The sequence below is a fragment of the Mustela lutreola genome, chromosome 17, assembly GCF_030435805.1.
Source record: "Mustela lutreola isolate mMusLut2 chromosome 17, mMusLut2.pri, whole genome shotgun sequence".
NCBI lineage: Eukaryota > Metazoa > Chordata > Mammalia > Carnivora > Mustelidae > Mustela > Mustela lutreola.
The window spans coordinates 48,731,805-48,753,748 of record NC_081306.1 but is presented as its reverse complement, the minus strand read 5'-3'; the positions used below and the strand labels follow the sequence as shown (position 1 = coordinate 48,753,748).

The following is a 21,944-nucleotide window of genomic DNA, read 5'->3' as shown; positions in this document are numbered from 1 at the left end:
CGGTCGCTCGCCCTGTCCGTGCGGGACGCAGCGCGGCGCGACTGCTGCGGGCTCCGAGCTCCCTCCGGAGAGCGAACTTCCGCCGGCCGCGGCCGGAGAGGTGGTCCTCGAAGCCACGCTCCCCGGAGGAGCTCCTTTTCCCGGAGCGCGCCCTGCTTTCCCGGATGAGCGCTGCGGGCGCCGGGATGGGGCGCCGTGGACCGCGCCCCCAACCCCGCTCCGGGTCAGCGAGGGCAGACGCGCCATCGCTAAGGCAACGCGCACTCCGGGGAGGCGGCGGCTCGCGGGCCTCGCGGGGAGCACGCACGCGCAGGGACGCAGGCACGCCCTCCGGCCGCGACGTCAGGCCCCTCCCGCCCCTTAGCGCGCGCCGGACCCGGCGCCGGGCCGACTGCCACCTCCCGCGGGCGGCCCCTAGCGAGAACCACCAATCAGAGGAGCCGACACATCGGCCGGGCCGGGCAGGCTGCAACCAATCGCTGCGTCCGTGTGACCCCGGGCCCGCCCGCGAGGCTGGCGGCCGGCGCTGAGGCGGCGACGGCTGGAGTCGCTGCTGAGGCGGCCGCGGGCGCGGGTCGCGTCGGCGCTGCTCCGCGGGGCCGGGCCGGGCTGGCTGCCGCTGGCGCCTGGCGGTGAGGGCGGACTCCCGGGGCGGGCGGGATGGCCCCCGCCCAGGGCACTGGGAGCAGCGGCTGAGCGCAGGATGCTGCGGAGGCGGCGCGGCGGCTCCTCACTGGTCTCAGGTAAGGGGGCTCCGCGCTGGCCGTGGCCCGGCTGGGAGCGCCGCCCCGGGCCCGGTCCCGGCCCCGGCCCCGCCGCCCACCTGGCTCCGGGCCCGGCCGATTCCGTCCGGGCATCCCTCGGCCCCGCGTGCCCTCCTGCGCGCGCGTCCCCTAGTCCGCCCCGGGGCAGCCGTGCCGCCCCGCCCCCGAGCGCGGCGCCCCTCGCCCCGGCCGGCTGTGCGCCCGCGGCCGCTCCCCTTCCCGCGCGCCTGCGTTTCCCGGCCTCCGCCTGGCGGCCGCGGGCGAGCCCCCTCCCCGCTCATCCCCGCCCTCCCCTCCTTCCGCTCCCCGCTCCGTGCGCTCCCCTTCCGCGGCGCCGGCAAGGGTCTCCAGCCCTTCGGGGCGCCGTCCGGGACCGGGACCCCCGCCCTCCCGGCCCATCCCGTGGGGATCGCACCGGACGGCTGCCCGCGCCGCACCTGGGCTTCTCCGCAGAGGCGCCCGCATCCCCGCCCTCGGAGCCGCATCCTCCGCAGCTTTCGTCGCCCCCGCCCCCATGTCCCGGGGTTTTGCCCTCTGGCTCCCCGCTGCCTTCCTGACCCAGCGCGCCTCTTCCCCGCTCGCGGTCGGCAGGCGCTTCTTTTCCTTTACGCGCAACCTTCGGCCGCCCCGACGCGCTCCGGGGCCCGATCTGCGGTCTTTCCCGGAGGCGCGCGGACCGCGGCGAGGCGGCCGGCGCGGGGCCTGGCACACAGTAGGCGCGCGGCGCGGGGTGCCTGTGCGGGGTCGCCGGCCCCTCCTCCCCGGTCCCCGCGCTCGGGATGGGGCCGCGAGAGGGCGGGTCCCGGAGGGGTCCGACCCGCCGTCGGGAGAGCGCGGGGAGCCGGCCGGACACGCTGTCGCGCTCCCGAGTGGGGCAGACGGATTACGCGGCCAGTTTTTACTCTTTGAATTCGTTCACAGAAAACCCTGAGTTTAGCTTTTTTTTTTTCTTTTTCTGGTCAGATATTGTTTTATGCTCCTGGGCTTTGTAGAAGATCCCTAGGGAGCGTCGCGGTGTGATCACCGCCCCCCCCCCCCCCCGCCGCGTTCTCTCCCGTGACGCGCCCCTCGTTCGCCTCTGCGCGGGGCCGGCGCCGGGAGTTTTCCTCCTGGAGGAGCTGCGGGACCCGTGTGGAGGGGTCGGAATCGGCTCTGGCGGGATCACGAACGCTGGGGACCGAGAGTTCCAGCGAGTTCTGTGAGCGGGAGAGCCCTTCCCCCGCCTCTCCCCACACGTTCTGGCGAGCAGAGCAAGTGGCTGCATTTTTTTTTTTTTTAAGTGAAATAAATGTTACTTTTCACAGTGATGAAAGCGGTGATACCGGCGTGAGCCCGCGCTTGCCACGTTGGCTTTAGTGGTCCACAAGCCGCGGTGACTCCACAGCGGCTCTTTCTCCTGGGGTCTCCAGAGCTGACCGAAGGTCGTGTCCCCGCCGGTGCTGTGCGCGCGCCCGGATGCTGCCTTTCCTCAGACTGGCGGGAGGCTTTGGTTCGCGGCCTGCGCCGGTCTTAGGCACTCCAACCTGGATGGCTTTCTACAGACTTTGTCACTCTCCTCTCTTTGTCCTACTCCTGACGCTTCCTCATTGCTTTCTTCACAATGAGCAGAAAATTCACGGAAGAAGCAGGTGGTCTTTAGCCCGGAACGAGGAAGGGTCTGCCATTTTCCCGTGTGCCTGCGCCGGATTTCTCATCCCCTTTCCCTTTATCGGAAGCAGGAGTGTCCTCGCCGCGGCTGACGTCTGGGATCTCTCTGTTCTCATTTTTTCTCCTCTGTGCACATGGTCAGGTTTACATCTTCCAAAACAAAAACAAAAAGCTTCTCTCTCTCTTTTTTTTTTTTTTTAAGATTTTATTTATTTATCAGAGGGAGAGAGGGGGAGAGAGCGAGCACAGGCAGACAGAATGGCTGGCAGAGTCAGAGGGAGAAGCAGGCTCCCCGCTGAGCAAGGAGCCCGATGCGGGGCTCGATCTCAGGACGCTGGGATCATGACCTGAGCCGAAGGCAGCCGCTTAACCCACTGAGCCACCCAGGCGTCCCCAAAAAGCTTCTCTTGATGCTTCCCTCTTTAATTTTCTCTGATTAATGGGGTCTTCTTTAGAGTTGCAGTTTTTGTTTTTTCTGTTCTCTAACAGAGAGATGGTGTGATGATACTTCCTCTCAGGGCTTCAAATAGTACCTGTATATTTAGGGTTTTCTAAGATGTGTATTCGGTCCCCATTTTTCTTGAGTTTCAGGTGTTCTCTATTTTCATGTATCTTTTGGACGACCAGACTTGGATACTGAGTGCTCCAGACTTGGTTTGCTTTTGCTTTCCCTTCCTTTTACTCACATAGCCCCCTCAAGTACATACAAATGCTCCTTGTCCTATTTTAGGCCTTCACCCTAGAAACGGTGGAATCTTCTTCTCTCCTTACAGTAAGTCAGTCATTGCTCCTATTTTTTCTACCTGAAATCTTTTTCTCCACCAGAAGATTGGTTGAGGCCTGGGTTAAGTTTTTCCTGAGCAGACATGGTCATATCCAAGCCCAGCACCACCTCTTCCTCCCTCCCTCCCTCCCTTTCTTCCCTCCTTCCCTCCTTCCCTCCTTCCTCCTTCCTCCGTTTACCCAGGCCCTACTTTAAAACCACCTTAGGGAGCCTTTAAACGTTAAGGATGAGGGGATGAAGGCTTCCACACAGACTGATTCAGTTGGTTTGGTGTGGTGCCAGATCTTGTCATTTAAAAAAATGTTTCCTTGGGTACCTGGGTGACTCAGTTAAGTGTCTGTCATCAGCTCCCATCATGATCTTGGGGTCCTGGGATCAAGCCCCATGTTGGGCCCCTGGGGAGTCGCCTCCTCTCCCCTCCACTCGTTCTCTCTCTCCTTCTCTCTCTCAAATAAATCTTAAAAAGAAAAAATTAAAAACATGCTCCCTCTGTGTTGGTAATTAAATGCAGCTAGGGCTGAGAACTGGGCTGAGAGCTTGAGGAGGGACTGATAGAACCCTGAGGAGTTATGGTATTTAACTCATTTAAAAATTAGGATAAGTGTTATCTTGTTGGCATGGTTAGTTGCTTATTTTCCTGGTATTTGGTACATGTACCTGTTAAAGTATATACTGTTTAAATTATTTCTCAAGGGCCAATTTTTGTCACGACTAGGAATTCCTTGAGGTCTGGGACCACGTATGCTGTTTCTTCTGCACTGCTCATGACCCTTCTGAGAGCAAACATGTGGGCTTTCCCCTTACAGTTCTCCAGCGGTCCAGACACCTTTTGGGTCCTACAGTTTAACCCAATTATGACACCACCTATCTGGAGTAAGTGCAGACCCCAGAGATGAAGAATTCAGCCCCGCCCACCTCCTCCAGACCCCACTGCTATGCCACTTGCAAGTCCCTGTTCTGACCTGTACTTTTGACCAACTGGCTGTAAATTGGGGGCTTTCCACAACCCGCTCCTCAGGTCAATAATTTGCTGTAATGACTCACAGAACTCTGGAAAGCTCTTTACTTAACCATTACCTGCTTATTATAAAGGGTATAACTCTGGAACAGCAAATGGAAGAGATGCCTAGGGCAGAGTATGTGGGAAGGGGCATGGAGCTTCCCTGAGCTTCCTTGCTTTCCCTGGGGGCACCATCCTCCTGGCATCCCCATGTGTTCACCAACCCAGAAGCTCTCTGAATCCCTTCACTTAGGGTTTTTATGGAGGCTTCATTGTGTAGGCATAATCATTGGGTGACGGTGATAAACTCAATCCGTAGCCCTTTCCCTCTATCCTGAGGTCAGGGATTGGTTCTTCTGGCATCCAGTCTCCATTCTCCAAGATAGGGTTGAAAGGGGCCTATTATGAATAACAAAAGATGATCCTCTCACCCTTCAAGAAATTCCAAGGGTTTTAGGAGCTCTGGGTGGGGAGCCAGGGGTGAAGACCTAGTTTCTACTCATAATTTTTGCGTTACAATATTATACCTTATTTTTTTGTCACGGCCTTGTACAGTACTTAATATATTTTAAAAACTTGATAAAAATTAGTTGAACAAATCAGTTGGTAAATAATGTAGAACAGATCTTGAATTCACAGTTTACAAGATGACCATCTGTTTCTTGGCTGATTAACAGGTCACTAGTCATACTTGGATAGTCACTCTTGTTTAAAAAAACACACACTTGTAATAAATTAGATTGGATTAAGATAAATAATATTTGCTCTTATGATTTGGCTTTTAACATGGCTAAGCTGTTGCATGATTATAGAAGTTCATTCAGACCTCGTCTTCAGTAGATGCTATTTAAAGTCGACTTTATGGATGGTTGAGACATATGTATCTTCCATCTTTTTTAAACAAATAGCTCTGATTTTAGACTTACAAGCTTTGGAATTTTCAAGTAGAACAAAACCTGTCAGATTGATAAAAGGTCTTGAACATTGGCAGAACTACTTCTTTTTAAGAGAATTAAGAAAGTAGGGAATGTGCATTAAGCCATCTACATATAAGAATCTCATTGGTTGTGGCGCCTGGGTGGCTCAGTGGGTTAAGCCACTGCCTTCGGCTCAGGTCATGATCTCAGGGTCCTGGGATCGAGCCCCGCATTGGGCTCTCTGCTCAGCAAGGAGCCTGCTTCCTCCTCTCTCTCTGCCTGCCTCTCTGCCTGCTTGTCACCTCTCTCTGTCAAATAAATAAATAAATAAAATCTTAAAAAAAAAAAAGAATCTCATTGGTGTTTTTGAGGGGGAAGTTTGTAATTCCCAAATATTTAATTACTGTTATAAGAAGAACCTATAATTGCTCATATAATAGTATCATATACTTTGTAATAAGTTAGAACTAAGATAAAAACTATAGAGTTGTCTTCTTGTGTTCTTTAGTTTTCTTAATATTTTTGTTAGTTTTTCTTTATAGAATTTGTGGTTGATGGTTCCTTTTTATTTTTATGTTTTAAAGATTTTATTTATTTGACAGGGGGAGAGAGAGCACATGTAGGCAGAGCGGCAGGGAGAGGGAGAAGCAGGCTCCCCAGTGAGCAGGGAGCCCGATGTGGGACTCGATCCCAGGACCCTGGGATCATGACCTCAGCTGAAGGCAGTCACTTAAACAACTGAGGCACCCAGGCACCCAGTTCCTTACTTTTTAATATTTGAAAATGTTCTGCTGCCTTTTTCAGACCTCCATGATTTTAGGTGAGGTATCCTGTATGAGTGGAATTTGTGTTTCCCTATATGAGATGTATCCTGTCTCTCTGGCTGCTTTATTTCATTTATTTTTAAAATATTTTATTTGTCTCAGAGAGAGAGAGTGAGAGTGTGTGTGTGTGTGTGCTTGCACAAACGGGGGAGAGGAAGGCAGAGGGAGAAGCAGGCTCCCTGCTGAGCTGGAGTTGGAGTTGAATGCGGGAGATGGATGGGGGACTCAGGACTCATCTGGTTGGGGACCCTGGGTTCATGAACTGAGCCAAAGGCAGACATTGACTGAGCCACCAGGCATCCTTCTTCCTGGCTGCTTTAAAGGCTTTTTCTTTGTCTTTAGCTTTCAGAAGTTTAATTATGATATGTCTTGGCATGGGTTTGTTTGGGCTTATCCTATTTGGAGTTCTTAACTTTAATTTTTTTTTTTTAAGTAGGCTCCATGTCCAGTGTGGGGCTTGAACCCCACAACTGTGAGGTCAAGAGTGCGTTCCATGCTGTACTGAGTGAGCTAGCGGGGCACCCCTCTGTTAGCTTTCAGAACTAGAAGTTTATGTCTTTTGCCATTTTGGATGTTTCAGCCATTTTAAGGATAAATTTTCTCTTTTTTTTTTCTTTTTAGAATAATTTTTCAGCAGCACTTAGGTTGGGTAATTCCTGTTGTTCTACTTCCAGTTTCAACTTCACTTGTTTTTTCTTGTATTCAGTCTGTGATTGAGCCCAGCTATTGACATTTTATTGTGGTTATTTTTCAGTTCTATAATTTCCATTTGGTTCTTTTCTGTATCTGTTATTTCTTATAAACTTGATTTTGTTGTTTGTTTCAGTAGTGTATCATTGCTCATTAAAGCATGATGGCTGCTTTAAAATCCTTGTCAGGTAATTCTGACATTTGATTCATGTGTGGTATTAGTATATGTTAATTATCTTTTTTATTCTTGGTTCTTGGTATGATGATTGACTTCTGATTTTTTCCTAGACATATTTGATATTTTGTTTGGAGACTGGGGATCCTATTTAAATCTTTGGTTATAGAAAGCAGTCGACCCAAGAGGTTTAGTGTGTAGGTCCCAGCCTCCCTTTTTTTTTGGTAACAGCTTTATTGAGTTAATAAGTCACATACCATCTATTTGTCCATCTTAGGTATGAAATTTTTTAGTGTATTTACAGAGTTGTGCATGCATCATTACAATCAATTTTAGAACATTTTTGTTACCCCACAGAAAAACTGCGCACTTCTTACCTGTCACTCCCAGCTGTCCCATTTTATTTCTGGGCAACTAGTGATCTGTTTTCCGTCCCGTAGATTTGCCTGTTCTAGACATTTCATGTTACTGGTTACTGGTTTCTTTCACTTAGCATAATGTTTCCAGTGTTCTTCCATGTTGATGAATGTACCAGCATTTTGGTTTTTTGTATTGCTGAATGATATTTTAATAATAATATTATTTTATATTATTGTATTATTTTAATACTATTTTATAATGCTTTTTTAAAAAGCTTTTAAAAAATTTATTTATTCATAAGAGTCAGAGAGACAGAGAGAGGCAGAGGCAAGAGAAGCAGGCTTCCCGAGGAGCAGGGAACCCGGGGCAGGTTTTGATACCAAGACCCTAGGATCATGAACTGAGCCAAAGGCAGACACTGAACCAACTGTGCCACCCAGGCGCCCAGACATAATGCTTTTGACTTATCCATTAATCAGTTGATGGGTGTTTAGATTGTTTCCACTTTTTAGGCTATTATGAATAATGCTGCTTTGAACATTTGAGTTCAAGTTTTTGTGTGGATTGCTGGTCATATGGTAATTCTAGAACACTAAATCTAACATTTAGAGGAATTGCCAGATTGTTTTCCAAAGTGGTTGCCCCATTTCATATTTCTGCCAGCAATTTATGAAGGCTGCAGTTACTTAGCATCCTCGCCAACACTTATTGTTATCTGACCCTTTGATTCAAGCTATCCTAATGGGATGAAGTAATATTTTGTGGTTCTGATTGCATTTTGCTGGTAGATAATAATGTTGAGCATATTTTCATGTGCTTTTTGGCTGTGTGTATGTATTGAGAGAAATCTCTGTTCCAGAGAGAAATCTCTGTTCTATTTTAAAATTAAGTTATTGTTGTAAGATGTCTTTATATAGTCTGGATACTTAATCAGCTATATAATTTGCAAATACAAATGTCCCATTCTGTGAATGTCATTTCACTTTCTTGATGGTGTCCTTTCAAGCACAAAGGTTTTTAATTTTTGTGAACTTCAATTTATTAATTTTTTTCTTTTGTTGCTTGTGCTTTAGGTTTCGTTTTTGTTGTTGTTTTCAGTATGCTCCATGCTTGACATGGGGCTTGAATTCACAACCCCAAAAGTCACATGTTCCACGAGCTGAGCCAGTCAGGCACCCCCTTTATGAACCATTTAGGCTTCATATTTATTGCTTCCATATTTATTGCCACAGACCATTGCCTAATTCAGGGTCATGAAGACTTAATCTTATGTTTTATTCCAAGAGCATTAGAGTTTCAGCTCTTATATTTAGGTTTTTGATCTTACTTGTGAATTTTGTATGTAGTGTGAGATAGTGGTCTATCTTTATGTTTTTGTTTTAGATATTCAGTTATCTCAGCACCATGTGTTGAAAAAACCTTTTTTTTAATTTTTAAAAGATTTTATTTATTTATTGGGCTGAGAGAATGTGTACAAGTGGGGGAGCAGCCAAGGAAGAGGGAGAAGGAGACTACCTGCTGAGCGAGGAGTCTGATGCGGTTCTGTCCCAGGACCCTACAATCATGACCTGAGCTGAAGGCAGGTGCTTAACCGATTAAGCCACACAGGCACCCCTGAAAAAAAACTATTCTTTCCTCCTCTGAATTATCTTGGCACCTTTCTCCAGTTGGGATTTTGGAAGGGATTGCATTGAAGCTATAGATCAATTTGAGGAATATTGCTTTCTTAACAGTATTAGTCTTCCAGTCCATGAACATGTAATGTCTTTTCATTTGTTTAGATCTTCTTTTGAAAGATTTTATTTATTTGAGAGAGTGAGCGGGCACATGTTGGAGCACATGAGTGGAGGGAGAGGCAAAGGGAGAGGAGGAAGCAGACTCCTGCTGAGTAAGAAGCCCCATGTGGGGCTCCATCCCAGCACCCTGAGATCATCATCTGAGCCAAAGGCAGTCGCTTGACTGACTGAGCCACCCAGATGCCCCCATTTATTTAGATCTTTTTTATTTATTTTAAAAATATTTTATTTATTTATTTAAGAGAGAGAGAGAGAGAGACAGAGCAGGAACACAAGCAGGCCGAGTGCTAGAGGAAGTAGGCTTCCTGCTGAGCAGGCAGCCTGATGTGGGGCCCCATCCCAGGACCCTGGGATCATGACCTGAGCTGAAGACAGACGTGTAAAGACTGAGCCACCCAAGCGCCCTTATTTAGATCTTCTTAAATTGCTTTCAGTAATGTCTTCTCATTTTCCATGTATAAGACTTGCATTACTTTTGGTAAAACTTGTTTCTTAATCTTTTATTCTTTTGATGCTATTGTAAGTGGAATTATCTTCTTAATTCCATTTTGGGATTGTTATTAAATATAGAAATACAGTTGAATCCTATATATTAGTCTTATATCTTGCAAACATCCCTAACTCATTTAACAGTTCTGATGGTTTTTTAATGTGTTATTAAGGATTTTATGTATACTTGATATAATATCATCTCTGATGAGAGACAGTCTCACTTTTTCCTTCCAATCTGGATACGTTTTAATTTTTCTTGCCTAATTGCGTTGGCTAGAACCTCTTGTACAATATTGAATAGAAATAGTGAGAGCAGACATCCATCCAGTCTTGTTGATCTTACAGGGTAATCATTAAGTGTGAAGTTAGCTGTGAGTTATCTTAGATGTCCTTTTTCTTTCTTTCTTTCTTTTTTTTTTAAAGATTTTATTTATTTATTTGTCAGAGAGAGATCACAAGTAGGCAGAGAGGCAGGCAGAGAGAGAGGAGGAAGCAGGCTCCCTGCCGAGCAGAGAGCCCGATGCGGGACTCGATCCCAGGACCCTGAGACCATGACCCGAGCCGAAGGCAGCGGCTTAACCCACTGACCCACCCAGGCACCCCATCCTTTTTCATGTTGATGATGTTCTTCTCTATTTCTGACTTATTCCTTGTGTTTATCATGTTAATTTCTTTGCTGATTATCAGTCTGTTCAAGTTTTCTATTTCTATTTCTTCCTGTTTTAGTTTTGGTAGTTTATATGTTTTTTAGAATTTTATCCATTTCTTCCAAGTTGTACAGTTCATTAGTGTGTAATTTTTATAATATTCTTATACAGTTGTTTGGATTTCTGTTGTATTGGTTATGATCTCTCTCATTCATGATTTTATTTATTTGGTTCCGTTCTGTTGTCTTTTCAATACGTCTGGCAAAGGGTTTATCAATTTTATTGATTTTTTTCTTAAACAACGGGCTTCTGGTTTCATCAATCTGTTCTATTGTGAGTTTAGTTTCTACATTACTTATTTCTGCTCTAATCTTTATTATTTCATTCCTTTTGCTGGTTTTAGGCTTCATTTGTTTTTTTTCTAGCTCCTTTAGGTGTAAGGTTATGTTGTTTATTTGAGATTTTTCTTCTTGAGGTAGACCTGTATTAATGTATACTTCCCTCTTAGCACTGCTTTTGCTGCATCCCAAAGGTTTTGGACTGTTGTGTTTTGTCATTTGTTTCCGTGTTTTTTTGTTTGTTTGTTTGTTTGTTTTTTTAATTTCTTCTTCCTGGTTTACCCATTCATTGTTTTATTAGCACGTTGTTTATCCTGCATGTACTTGTGGTCTTGCCAGACTTTTTCTTGTGGTTGGCTTCTAATTTCATAGCGTTGTGGTCAGAAAAGGTTCATGGTATGTTTTCAGTCTTTTTGTATTTGTTGAGGCCTGTTTTGTGACCTATGTTATGTGATCTATTCTGGAGAATTTTCCGTGTATACAAAAAGGAATGTGTTTTAGGATAAAATGTTCTGAATATGTCTGTTAAGTCCATCTGGTACATTGTGTCATTCAGAGGCATTGTATGCAGAACTTTGCTTCAATAGAATTATTTTCATTTCTTCTCCTTTGAGTTCATCCAGATTACACATTTTACATTAAAAGCCCATCAACTGCAGTTTTGTAATTACTGCTTTATGCAGGTGTCTTTAATTCAGGTAGGAAAAGTGTTCTAAACAAACATTGCTTTTTAAGTAGGCTCTACGCCTAGTGTGGAGTCCAGCACAGGGTTTGAACTCACAACACTGAGATCAGGGGTCAGACTGAAGCACTCACTAAGCCACCCAGGTGACCCCTCAAATATTTTTATTTTTTGTCTTTTGTATTTGTGTAGCAATCTTTATTTGATGCTGTTTATTTTTCCGTGTGGATTTCATTTACTTACTAATGCCTTCATTTTAGCAGTAAGGGCTTCCTGTGTTTCTTGTACAACAACTCTCCAAGTGACAAATTCTCTGCTTTATTTATTGGAGTTTCTTAATTTCTCCTTTATTTTTGAAGGATAGTTTTGCTGGATATAGAATTCTTGATTGATAGTTCTTCTAGGTGTAGACTTTGTCTCCCACTGTATCTGGCTTCTGTGGTTTTTGATGAGAAGTCAGTTGTTAAATCTTGTTGAGGATTTTATGTGATTAATTTTTTCTCCTGGTGCCTTCACATTCTTCTGTCTTTGGCTTTTGAGCTTGATTTTATTGTGTCTAGGTGCACATCTATTTGACTTACCCTATGTGAGGTTTATGTAGTTCCTTGGAAGTCTAGATTAATGTTTTTCATTGAACTTAAGATTTCAACCACTTACTTATATAAATTTTTTTCTTTTGTCTCCTTCCAGAATTTCTGTTTTATGTATTTTAATCTGCTTGATGATATTCCATAAGTTCATTTCTCTTCATTCTTTTTTGTTTCTGTTCTTTAGACAGGGAAATTGATCTATCTTGAAGTTTTGTGATTCTTCTATCTTAAGTCTGGTGTTGAGCCTCTTTAGTGAATTTTTCATTTCAATTATACTTTTCAGCTCTAGGATTTGTTTGGTTCTTATGTATTTTTTAACTTTTTAAAAATTTATTTTAGAGATAACAAGAACAGGAGGAAGGGGCAGAGGGTGAGAGTTTTTTTTTTTTTTTTTTTTGAAGAGGTATTTATTTTAGAGAGCATGAGCTGGGGGAGGGGCAGAGTGAGAGGGAGAGAAGAGAGAAGCAGACTCTACTGAGTGCAGAGTCCTATATAGGGTTTGATCTCACAACCCTGAGGTCATGATGTGAGCCAAAATCAAGAGTCAGTCACTTAACCAACTGAGCCACCCAGCCCCCCCAAGGGAGAGAAAGCCTTAAGCATGGAGCCCGACTTTGGGGCTCAATTTCACCATCCTGAGATCAAGACTGAGCCAAAATCAAGAGTTAGAGGCTTAACTGACTATACCACCTAAGTGGCTCTTGGTTCTTCTTTAAATAAATTTTCATTCCTATTTATTTTCTCTCTTTGGTGAGAAATTATTCTCATAATTTACTTTGATTCTTTGGGTGTGATCTTAGTTTCTTGAACATATTTATATGATCTGATTTAAAGTCTTTGTCTAGGAAGTCCAACGTCTGAGCTTCCTCAGAGATAGTTTTACAAATTTTTTTTTTCCCGTCTGTGTATGGACAATACTTTCTTGGTTTTTGGGTGTGTGTCATAGTGGTTTGTTGAAAATGGACATTTTTAATAATATAATGTGGCTACACTGGAAATCACATCTCTCTCTCTCTCACTGTTTGTTGTCATTTGTTTTATTACTTTTGGGGATAAATTCTTTAAATTCTGTATTCTTTGTTCTGTGTGAGCACTGAAGTCTCTGCTTCATTAGAGCTTAGTGGTCAGTGAATGATTGGACAGTTTTCATTAACTATCTTAAACCTGTAATCATCCAGCCTTTGCTGAGGGGTTGTTTCTGTGTGTATGTGTGTGTGTTGTGGCTTCTTTCATGCACCAGCAGTTTACAATGTGCCTTAGCCTTTACTTCTGCCTTATATAGAATATCAAGCTAAAGATGATAGATTAAGGCCTTGCCAGGTCTTTCTTGGGCATGTGCTTGCCTTCTACATACTTTGGAGCTTTTCTCAGTCCTCTGTGTACCTTTCATTCTTCAGTTTTTCCTTTTAAGATTTTTTTTTTCTAAAGACTTGCTAATTAATTTCTTTCTTTCTTTCTTTCTTTCTTTCTTTCTTTCTTTCTTTCTTTCTTTCTGATTATTTATTTATTTGACAGACAGAGACCTCAAGTAGGCAGAGAAGCAGGCAGAGAGAGAGAGAGAGGAGGAAGCAGGCTCTCTGCTGAGCAGAGAGCCTGATGCGGGGCTCAATCCCAGGACCCTGGGATCACGACCTGAGCCGAAGGCAGAGGCTTTAACCAACTGAGCCACCCAGGCACCCTTCCTTTTAAGATTTTTGATGGTACGTATTGTTTGCCTTAACTGTTTGTCACTGCCAACAGCTGTGACATTAAGCAAGTGTCTCTGGGTTGTGTTTTTTTTTGTTTTGTTTTGTTTTTAAGATTTTATTTATTTATTTGATGGAGAGAGAGAGAGATCACAAGCAGGCAGAGAGGCAGGCAGGTGGGGGGGGGGGGAAGCAGACTCCCGCTAAGCAGAGAGCCTGATTCAGGACTTGATCCCAGGACCCTGAGAACATGACCTGAGCCGAAGGCAGAGGCTTAACTCACTGAGACACCCAGGCATCCCAAGACTCTGATTTAACAAAAGCCCTGGGGGCAGGATGGTTCCCACTGTGGAGGGTGGGGGGTGTCTTCTGAATATAAGCCCTGAGTAAGAAGCTTTTCCAATGAGCTGCTAGACAAATAATCCAGAGATGTGGTTCTAGGGGGAGCTCCTAACCTCTTCTGCCTTGTTAAGCAGCTACTAGAGTGCTGCTGTTGACATCTACCATGTTTTCAGGTTGTTGGTTTCCAAAGCTTCCATGGAGTTGAAGAGAGGGGGAGAGGGCAAATGAAAATGTCATAATGCTCTCTGTGCTTACTGGAAGTCTGCTATTTTTCCTGAATAAAAGCTTCTTGGATTGTTGCAAGTCTTTGGTAAATCTTTAGATTTTTGAAAGAGTTGATTTTGACTGTTGTTGCCATTGTTCTCATTACTATTATAGAGGATCAGGCTTTTATTTTAGGTCCTTATTTTGTCATGCTAGGTGTGTTTTCTCCAGCCTTTTTTTTTTTTTTTTTTTTTTAAGCATTGATGTAATAGGGTTTATGTATTACATTTTAGCAGATTTGTTTAGGTCATTGACAAGTCTGAGATTAAGCAGTTCTGTTTTTCCAGTTTTGTTTGCTATTATTCCCCTATATTCTGGCTAAGCTGATTAATATTCTCTGAATATGTGCTGTCTTCTTCCATTTTGAGGCTTCTTGTTATCTTATTTTCTCTGCTCAAAATATTCTTTCTTCCTTCATTCCCACAATGGGAGTCCTGCTTATTTTCTAGATTTATTCTTTGATGTCATTTTTCTTCTACCTTTTTGTGAGCCCATGCATGTAATCCCTTCTTTAAATTCCTTTATGTCTTTTTTTTCGTAACTTTTGTGTGACCTTTTTATTATTATATCATGTAATATATATAGTTTTTTATTTTCTTCCCCTGCTAAGTTAGTTCTTTGAAGGCAGATGATGAATCATAGTTACTTATATGTTCAATAAATGTTCATTTAATTGGAGTGTAGGAGTGAGGTTTTGTAGCAAGAATGTTCTACATTTTAGGTATTGTTACTGGGATCAAATTTTATTCATTCATTATTGAACCCAGGGAAATTATCTATTCTGGAAAATTAAAAAAATTTAGGTAATATATGACTGTACACACACATACAGTCTTTGAAGATGTACAAGAATACAAAATGGGGGCGCCTGGGTGGCTCAGTGGATTAAGCCGCTGCCTTCGGCTCAGGTCATGATCTCAGTGTCCTGGGATCGAGCCCCGCATCGGGCTCTTTGCTCAGCGGGAGCCTGCTTCCTCCTCTCTCTCTGCCTGACTCTCCGCCTACTTGTGATCTTTCTCTCTGTCAAATAAATTTTTTTTTTTTTTTTAAAGATTTTATTTATTTATTTGACAGAGAGAGATCACAGGTAGATAGAGAGGCTGGCAGAGAGAGAGAGAGAGAGGGAAACAGGCTCCCTGCCGAGCAGCCGAGCAGAGGAACCCGATGTGGGACTCGATCCCAGGACCCTGAGATCATGACCTGAGCCGAAGGCAGCGGCTTAACCCACTGAGCCACCCAGGCGCCCCATCTCTGTCAAATAAATTAATAAAATCTTTAAAAAAAAAAAAAAAAAAAAAGAATACAAAATGATAAAGGAAAAAAATAAGTTTTTCCAATTGAGATTGTTATAGTTTCTCATTAGAGGTTTGAGGCTCAGCCTTTTTTTTTTTTCGGTCCTTAAAGGTTTTATTTATTTATTTTACAGAGAGAGAGAGAAAGAGAGAGAAAACAAGCAGGGGGCTGGGGCGCCTGGGTGGCTCAGTGGGTTAAAGCCTCTGCCTCAGCTCAGGTCATGATCTCAGGGTCCTGAGATTGAGCCCCACATCAGGTTCTTTGCTCATCAGGGAGCCTGCTTCCCTTCCTTTCTCTCTCTGCCTGCCTCTTTGCCTACTTATGATCTCTGTCTGTCAAATAAATAAATAAAATCTTTGAAAAAAAAAAAAAAAAAGAAAAGAAAAGAAACAAACAGAGGGAGAGAGAGAAGCAGGCTCCCCGCTGAGCAGCAGGGCTCCATGCCAGGAACATGGGATTGTGATCTGAGCCTAGGGGAGACACCTAACTGACTGCAGCACTTGGTGTCATAGACATAATATCTCATGACAGAAGTGGAACTTATTTACATGTGAGAATGACTGTGCTAAAATCAAACTAAATGATAAAAACCACAGGGAAGGTTGGGCTAATTGCCATGCTAATTTCTAGCCTCCATATATATCTTTTATCTCTTAGGACCAGCCCTAGTTCTCCATTCTTAATCCCATCTAGATGATACCTTCAGGGATTAGCAGAAAGTGTGTAAATGTGCATGTGATGCTCATTAATGCAAAGAAATAGGATGCATACATGCATTCCGAGTTTTCTTTATCATCTCATTAGATGAGTTGTTGATAATCGGGATAATTCAGAAGCTTGGTATATTTCTTAAAACATGCTTGCTAATGAAAACCTTGTAGCCATATTACCTAGTCTTATATTCAGTTAATTTGAACCATACTTGTTGCATACATGGCTTTTTATTCCTGCCAAGAAAACAAAGCTATTGCACAGGTAGCACCCTGGAATAGCAGTTGCAGTTTCAGATTCAGACCTGGGTTTCAACTTGATCAATGGTTTGCAAAGTATTGATAGATACTTTACGAGTTACTCTTTTTGAGCTTCAGGTTCCTCTTTATGTTCAGTGATTCTAAGACAGAAATATTACTTTATGTTCTGATTTTTGCACGGAGTCTAAGGGATTAAAAGAAATAAGATTTGATTTATTCATCAATGAGTGTGAGGTAATAAGAGGTAGATGAAATAAACCGATCAACAAACAGAATGGATTAGAAGAACAATGCTTGGAGGAGAAAAAAAGGTGAGTTTTGAAACGTCAGTCCTTCTGAACATAGTGAAAAACTATTTTAATGTTGGAAAGGGAAAGATCAATATTCTATTCATAGGAAAATGTTAGGTGGCAGAGGTTTTAGTGAGAAAGAGTTTTAGTGGAGCCACTCAGTGCATATTTATTGAGTGCTCAATATGCAAATATTTTGTTATATGCTATAGGGGAGACTGAAAAGATGGTATTGTCAGTACCTTCCAAGAACTTATAACTAAATAACTCTCACAGAATTTAGTTACTTTAACTTACTGGTGGTCAAGAAGCCATTGACTTAAGACAAACCATAAGAGACTCTTAAACTCACAAAACAAACTGAGGGTTGCAGGGGGTTTGGGGAGGGGAGGCATAGGGTGGTGGGGGATGGACACTGGGTAGGGCATGTGCTATGGTGAGTGCTGTGAAGTGTGTAAGCCTGATGATTCACAGATCTGTACCCTGGGGCAAATAACACATTATATTAATGTTAATTAAAAAAAAACAATAAACCATTGATGTCTCAGAAGTCCCTATTTTCAAGAACGTCACAGTCCACTGAAGAAACAAGCAGATTATCCATAGAAGAAGTAAGATGATATGGATAAGTACCAGGGTGCTATGAAGGACACCTTATGTCATATAAGACAGAAAGCTGTCAGGAAAGCTTCCTAGAAGAGTTCTCATTGAAACTGAATTTTGAAGAATGAGTCAGTTATACGTGGTACAGGCCACACTAGGTGAGTGTGTGTGTGTAGGGGGGTGTTGAAGAGTGATGAAAGATGAGGCTAAAGGCTAGATCAGGAAGGGCCTTACATGTTGTGCTGATATTGAGGATATCTGGAAAGGTTTTAAGCAGGTGAGTGTCGTAAGTATATTTACATTTTACAAAGATCACTTCTGAAACAGGATAATGAATAAACTGATTGAAGGTCAGACAGTACCAGTTATTAGGCTATGGAGTTATGCTTGTGAGGAAGTGTGAGGGTGAGGATGAAGGTCATGCCAGCAGGGGAGGAAACGGGAAGAGAAGAGATTCATGGGACATGAAGCAAGAGGCATTGACCGCACTTCACAGGTTACCCATGGAGAGGTTAAGGGAGAAATTGCAAAAAGGCTCCCAGATTTTTAATGTGGGCATCTGAGAGGATGCCCACATACCAGCAGAAGAAATTGAGGTTGAGGGATTTACTGGGAAAGATGCATTCCATTTGGTCTTCCTTGAGTTTGACCTGCCAGTGGAACATAAAACATAAGAGTTGAGTTGTGCCTTTGCCTTTGAATGAGATTTGGGATAGAAGCCTTGGTTGCAGGCACGTTTGGGAGGCGTCAGAACATAAGCAGCAGGTAGCTGTAGATGAAGCAGAATGAGTGTAGGAATGTGGATGAGGGAACCCAATACCCTAAATTAAACAATTGTCACTGTTTTGTGATGTGTTTGAAACGTATTAAATTTGTGTACATAGTTGTGATGTTTTCTTGTGTACATAGTTTGTGATGTTTGTATACATAGTTGAGGCTATATTTTTCTTTACTGTTAGTGTCATAACAGTTAAAAGTTTTGTTAATACTTTAATATTTGTGTGGCCTTTTTCCCAAAGTCTTGGAAAAACTTTTTTTTTTTTAACCTGCTATAAATGTACATTCAGTTTAAAAAATCCTATTGGGATAATGATTGAAATTGTAAAAATTTTTATGACTTCCAGATTACTTTGTTTTTGTTTATTTGTAGTTCTTGCTTCATTTTTGACATTTGTTAAACATTTGCTTTGTTACACATGACACTGTAGGTATTTCACAGATTTGAAAAAATTTCACTACGTGTTTATTATTCATCTGTATTTTCCATGCTTTGTATCTTATCTGATATTCATGCACTCACTGCATGATAATGAATGTATTTTAGTTTGTGCTTTAAGGGAGTTTATAATCTAGTGGGGTAAACTAACCGTACAGTGCATGAGTGTGCAAACCGATGTGTATGTTATCAAGTGCTTTAAGTTACAGAAGTTGGAACAGTGGATTCTGGAGGTAAGGAGGACAGGAGAAGAACACTTGAGGAGACACGTCTATAACAGAGAAAGGGGTATGACGTGGGCAGTGGCAGCATGACTAGAGGGCAAGCGTGGAGGTGTGGATGGAGGAGCGGTCCTGAGGGCGGGCAGGCTGCCTGGGAGAAGTGCCGGGAAGAGTGCTGCAAAGGGTGCCGCAGCCTGTGGTCTTTTTTTTAAATTGTTGAAGTATGGTTGACATACAGTGTTGTGTTAGTTTCAGGTGTACAGTGTAGTGACTTAAACATTTTAATTTCAGTTTCAGTTAACATACAGTGTTGTGTTAGTTTCAGGTATATGACAGAGTGACTCAGCCATTCCCTGTATCACCCAGTTCTCCTGATGGGCACTTTCCCTTGATCCGCGTCACCTATTTAACCCATCCTCCCCACCAGCCTCCACCAGCCTCCCCTCTGGAACTATCAGTTTGTTCTCCTTAATTAAGAGTCTTTTTCTTCTTTTTTCTCTCTCTCTCTCTCTCTCTCTCTCGCTTTTTTCCCACAACATAGTGATTTGACAGTTCTATGAATTACTCAGTGCCTACAGTGATAAATGTAGCCACCATCCATTACCATGCAACATTATTACAGTATTAGTGACTATATTCAGCATGTTGTACTTTTTATCTCTGTGACCGATTTTATAAATGTAAGTTTCTACCTTCTTAATTCCTTTCACCTGTTTGGCGCATTCCTCCAACCCCCTCTACTCTGGCAACCACCAGTTTGTTCTCTGTATTTATGAGTCTGTTTTTGTTTGTTCATTTTTTTTTTTTTTTTACATTCCTTGTATAAGTGAAATTACACGGTTACTTGTCTTCTTCTGTCTGATTTATTTCACTTACAGTAATGCCCTTTAGGTCTATCCATGTGGCAAATGGCAAGATTTCATTCTTTTTTTCTGACTACTATTTCATCATACACACATACACACAAACACATATACATACTTAATGTGTGTATCGCATCTTTTCCATTCATCTATTGATAGACTGCTTTCATATTTTGTCTATTAGAAATAATGTTACAGTGAACATAGGGGTGATTTCATTTTCTTTGGATAAATACCTAGTAGTGGAATTACTGGATTAAATGATAATCTGTTTTTAATTTTTTTGAGGAACCTCCATAGTGTTCCACAGTGGTTGCCTTTGGTTGTACCTATTTACATTCCCAGTAATAGTGCACGAGGGTTCTCTTTTCCCCACATCCTCACTCAACACTTGTTTCTTATCTTTTTGGTAATACCCATTCTTACTGGTGTGAGGTAATATCCCATTGTGGTTTTAATTTGCATTTCTATGATGATTAATGATGTTGAGCATCTTTTATGGGTTTGTTGGCCATCTGTATGTCTTCTTTGGGAAAATTTGTTAAAAAATGAATTAAAAATGTGATGTATCACATTAACAAAAGACAAAAGCCATCATATCAATAGATTCAGAAAAAGCATTTGACGAAATACCTAGTAGTGGAATTAAATGATTAATTTAATTCATATCCTTTAATTTAATTTACTTCTTAATTAATTATATTCATATCTTCATATCCTCTGCCCATTTTTTATTTGTTCTTTTTGGTGTTGAATTGCTTAAGTTCTTTTTTATATTTTGGGCATTAACCCTTTATTGAATATATCATTTGCAAATATCTTCCTCCACCCAGTACATTGCCTTTTTGTTTTGCTGATGGTTTCCTTTGCTGTGAAAAAGCTTTTTATTTTGGTGTAGTCCCAGTAGTTTATTTTTGCTTTTGTTTCCCTTGCCTGCAGAGACATATTCATAAATATGTTGCTAAGACTAATGTCCGTGAAATTGGTATTTATGTTTTCTTTTAGCCGTTTTATGGTTTCATGTCTCACGTTTAGGTCTTTAATCCATTTTGAGTTTATTTTTGTGTAGAGTGTAAGAAAGTGAGAAAAGTAAGAAAATTTCATTCTTTTGTAGGTAGCTATATCCAGTTTTCCCATCATCATTTATTGATGGCACCGTCTTTCCCCATTATATATTCTTGCCTTCTTTGTCATAGATTAATTGACTAAGCACGGTTTTATTTCTGGGCTCCCTACCCTGTTGCATTCAGATCTATATGCAGATCCATATGTCTTTATTCGTGCCAGGACCATGCTGTTTTGATTAGTATAGCTTTGTAGTTTATCTTGAAATCTGAGATTTGTGATACCTCCAGCTCTGTTCTTCCTTAAGGCTGCTTTATTTATTTTGGTGTCTTTTATGGTTCCATATGAATTTTGAGATTGTTCTAGTTCAGTGAAATATACTATTAGTATATTGATAAAGATTGCATTAAATCTGTAGATTGCTTTAGGTGGTATGGACATTCTAACTTTAACACTATTAATTCTTCCAGTCCATGAGGATAGTTGTGTGTTTATGTTTGTTTGTGTTGTCTTCAATTTCTTTCATGAATGTCTTACAGGTTTTAGAGTATAGGTCTTTCTCTTCCTTGGTTAAATTTACATCTAGGTAATTTATTCTTTCGGGTGCAATTGTAAATGAGATTATTTTCTTTTAATACTAACTGTTGTTAGTGTATAGAAATGCAACAGATTATGTGTATTAAATCTGTACTCTGCACCTTTACTGAATTCCTTTATTGGTTCTCATAGTTTTTTGAGGGAGTTATTAGGGTTTTCTATATATAGAAATGTCTGCAAATAGTGACAGTATTATGTCTTTCTCACCAGTTTGAATTCCTTTTATTTTTCTCATCTGATTGCTATGGCTAGGACTTCCAGTACTATGTTGAATAAAAATGATGAGAGTGAGAGTCTTCGTTTTATTCCTGACCTTAGGAGAAAACTCCCGGTTTTTCACCATTGAGTATGATGTTAGCTGTAGGTTTTTCACATATGGTCTTTATTATGTTGTGATATGTTCCTCTAGATCCACTTTGTTGAGCGTTTTCATTATTAATGGATGTTCTATTTCATCAAATGCTTTTTCTGAATCTATTGATATGATGGTTTTTGTCTTTTGTTAATGTGATATATCACATTTTTAATCTGTTTTTTAAGATTTTATTTATTTGACAGAGAGCACAGGACGGGGAGTGGCAGGCAGAGGGATAGGGAGAAGCAGGGTTTCCACTGAGCAGGGAGCCTGATGTGGGACTTGATTCTAGGACCCTGGGATCATGACCCGAGCTGAAGGCAGACACTTAACTGACTGAACCACCCAGGCGCCCTACATTTAAAAAAAAAAAAAAAAACTTTATTTATTTGACAGATAGAGATCACAAGTAGGCAGAGAGGCAGGCAGAGAGAGAGAGGGAAGCAGGCTCCCCGCTGAGCATAGAGCCCGAT

The 21,944-nt window shown here is 42.3% G+C and overlaps 1 protein-coding gene across 3 annotated transcripts in view; it reads left to right on the top strand.

Annotated features, from left to right (window-relative positions):
• The first annotated feature begins 606 nt into the window (after window positions 1-606).
• TPST1 (tyrosylprotein sulfotransferase 1) overlaps window positions 607-21,944 on the top strand; it is a 105,574-nt gene continuing 84,236 nt past the window's right edge. The window contains exon 1 of one of the 3 annotated variants that reach the window (XM_059155254.1): window positions 607-743. The gene's annotated coding sequence lies outside the window, so the exon portion shown is untranslated. Of the gene's footprint in view, window positions 744-13,266; window positions 13,407-21,944 lie in introns of those variants that run through there. The other 2 variants (XM_059155255.1, XM_059155256.1) reach the window with 2 other exon arrangements.